The sequence below is a fragment of the Phoxinus phoxinus genome, assembly GCF_949152265.1.
Source record: "Phoxinus phoxinus genome assembly, chromosome: 12".
In the NCBI taxonomy this organism is placed as follows: Eukaryota; Metazoa; Chordata; class Actinopteri; order Cypriniformes; family Leuciscidae; genus Phoxinus; species Phoxinus phoxinus.
The window spans coordinates 2,729,974-2,733,843 of record NC_136887.1 but is presented as its reverse complement, the minus strand read 5'-3'; positions in this window follow the sequence as shown (position 1 = coordinate 2,733,843).

Sequence of the window (3,870 nt, the reverse complement as noted above, 5' to 3'; positions counted from 1 at the left end):
TTTCCCTTCTGCTATCCATTGCATGAGGTTTTCTGTAGATTGCTCCTTTATTTCTGAGCACTGGGTTATGTAATGCTCTTTGCTATGGCAGAATAGGCAATGGACTTTGGATTTCTTCCATTGAGAAGGCTGAGATACAGACTTAGGTGATTTGACACTTTGGGGTTCTGTACCATGGTAGACTGAAGCACTCTGTCTTTTAGATGAGGTTGAATCCTTACCCTGAAGTGAGTAGGAGGATCTCTCTTTCTGATAACGCTCAACTAGTCTACTGGATAGACGCTGTTGTTGAGCTTTACTCTGCAGCCAACCAGAAAAATCCTGAAGATTATATGGATTGAGGCTGGCGACATTCAATTTGCCTTGCATCTGTAAGAACTCAATGAAATTGTCTCTGAGATACTTGGGTAGTTTGCTGAGGAGCCGGTCTACATGGGAGCAACAGCTGAGTTCAATGCCTCTCTGGCCCTCCAGGGACAGCAACATACTCACAAGAAGATGAACCCTTAAGGCAAATGACTGGAAACTACTAGCTTCGCCGACCTTCACATCTGGAGCGTTGAGTATGGCTGCTATTTCACTCTGTGCTAATTGATGTGGCTGCCCGTAATGCAACTGTAGAGCCTGCATTGCTGCGGTATATGGCCGAGCTTCATGTCGACAAGACTGACCAATCATTTGAGCCTCTGGAAGTTTAAGATGTTCAAGTAGCACGTGATATTTGTATTTCTCTGACAGCTCAGGATGTGGGTCTAGTAGATTATCCAAAGCTAGTTTCAGATTAGCGAAATCCCTTTCACTGTCTACAGCAAAGTCTGGTATGGAAGGTTTTGGCGCTCCGTACAAATTAATGGGAGGTGGAGGAACTGTCTGACAATTATCATATTCTGGCCAAATTACTTGTTGTGCTGGGTAGTGAACACCATGTGCACCAGCATAACTAGGCTGTGCTGCGTAGGAACCAGGATAATTCGGACGACAGCCCGCATAAACGGTAGGTACAGAGTTTTGCGTCGTATGTATTGCAGTCTGATGATTAGTGGCCCATTGCTGCTGGGACATAAAAGGGCCGCTTTCAACTCCTAATGACCTTCGAAGTTCAGGAGGTGACTTATCTACATACTGCCTTTGTAGGAGCAACTGTCCTTGTACGGCAGTATCAGATGCTATAGGGAGTTGGGGAGACACAAAGCATGATGATTGAATTGAGTGGACTGAACTCATATCATTCAGTGCAAGTGTTTGCTGGGCAGACTGAGCTCTTATGGTACCCTGTGCCACGTCTCCCATAACTGGAACTTGTGAGATCCGAGGTAATTCAGCTCCCCTTTGTTTAGAGCTCATTTGGTCAGGCGGAGATGCTGGACAGTCAACAGGTGTCTTTGTGAAGTGTGGAGCAGTCGAAGTAATGTTATGAACAGACTCAGGGGAAAGTGCTCCCTTCTGAGGTGCTATATCTGCTTCTTGGAGTGAGAGGTTATCTGCTTCCTCCTCCAGTAGGAAAGCATTAATACGTTTTAACATATCCTGTCGACGCTGCTGCCTTTTCTCATAAAGAGACAGTCTGCTTGTAAGCTGTGCAATCTCGGCTGACTCCTCCCTCTCAGCTGCAGAGATGTTTTCCATCAATTCCCTCAGGGACATTTTATCCGTTGATTGAACTTGTTCTGCTTTACGTACTGGTGTAGACATACTCGGCAAGGATAATGCTCTGTCCACAGCTTGGTTTGCTGCTGAAGGCACTGTGTGTGTTTCTAGTGAGTTTGGTGGGGGACTAGTTGACCTTGGAAAGTTATAGTCCATAACATAGTCCTCCAGGTGCGCAGGAAGTTTACTATGTCTCACTGGTCTCCCAGCTGACTGGTCTGGACTGGACGGGTTATCATCAGGCAATGACATATCTGTAGTAGTCAGAATCCGGCTCGAAGGACCATGTTATATTTTGTTTTAGCTGGATCAATGTGCACTGACCGCCACAGTGTTCTTGTCAGAGAACTCAGAGTCATGGATAGATGATAGCATTTTAATGATTGCTTTGGCATCAATATAACATGGACATGTGCAAGATTTTTTGTCCTTTACTCGTACAATGTCCTTATAATGCAAGCAATCCCGCGAACTTTCCAGTCAGAACGGCTGGTTCAACTCTATGACGCTACTTATTCTCAGTCTACTAAATCAGCGTAGGCTCCGCAACTGCACTAGTCGCGCACTATCCAGTGACGAACAGCGCTGATTCTGTGTGCATCTCCGTTATTATGCTAAACATGGAGAATTCAGAACAAACACAGCATTTTTTTAGTGTACAATTATGTATATTTACATTAAATTCTAGACTCTCCAATATTTAGTGAGTACTCAACGGGAGAGTGAGTGTGTTATTGAACAAATGAATTAAGAAAGTTAAACAGAAAAAAAGTTATAGAAGTTTGAGTTCATGAAAATGTACAATGTTAAAACTTTAATTATTCATATTTTATTTAAAATATATATTTACAAAACCTGGTGGACTCTAAAAATGCAAAAAAAGGTTGATATCTCAGAAATTAATCTTTCAGTGAGATTTAGTTTGGGCGCAGTACCACACTTCTCCACTAGTGGACATTACTGCCCATATAAGGGCGTCTCATCTCCATATGTGGTTTGAGTGATTCTGAACCATTATTTTTACAATTTTCATACAATTTATGAAGTAGACATCCTATTCAGAAGTAGTGTTGGAAGTTTGGCAGATTTGGTAATGAATTCATCCTCTAAGAAACACAGAAGATCACGTATGTGCATTATAGCTCGCTGACACATCACTAATGCTGAATCTATTATTATTTTCTTTATATTTAAAACATTTTCAGAGCTTTTTTTCCTAAAAGAATTGAATGGATGCTATCTTCTGAACTCTTGGCATGAAAACAAACTGAGGTTTCTACCATTCTTTCATGATTTTTCATGTTCGTCACTATTTCAAAATAAAGGTCTGAACACGCCTCAGGAGTATGAACATATTCTTGCTGCAAGTTGATAAATTACGGCTCCTCTGTACTTTATTTTGAAAATCAGTCACCAAATATATTTGTACATATATGTAAACTAGAGATTGTAAGCTTTCAAATGAGATTAGTTTTGGTTTAGTATAGGATATGTTATGAGGATGAGCCCAAGCACAGAGAGTATATGCAACACACAACATTTATTTAAAGACAAAAAAAGGCAAAACAAGACAGGTTAGACTACTTTAGACGGACAACACTAGACTAAGACTCAGACAATAAACTATACACTAAACTAACAGTAAACACAGGATCAAACACTTCTTTCCAGACAAGCCTTTCAACGGGTTACTCATGGGTTGTTTAACATAAAGCATGACAATGAACCGGCACAGGACAGCAAACACAAGGGGATTAAATAGGGAGAAACTGATAATGAGGACAGGTGACACAGATGAAACAATGAAGACTAACGAGGAGAACAAGGGGGCGGGGTTTAGTAACGAGACAACACAAGCACACACAAGGCCATGTGCTTGCACACGAAACATGGGTCTGTCATGATCCTGCCTCAAGACTAGAGAAAATCAAGGACGAGGCAGAATCATGACAGGATATTACTGTTTTTAAATATGTAATGCCAATATAAGGGAAAGTCATTTCAGTTTCAACTTCTGATTTATGGTTTTCTGAGCGCACACATCTGAAGCAGCGCACAGAAAGCTGGATGCCAGACGGAGTATTAAACTAAGTGTTACGTTTAAACTCAAACCCAAAGTTCACATAAACACACACTCGGTTATATCTGTGAATGTAAACAGCAGGGAAAGAAACCGCATGTGTATATTAGATCTGTGTATGAGTGACAGCAGCGTAATGTACA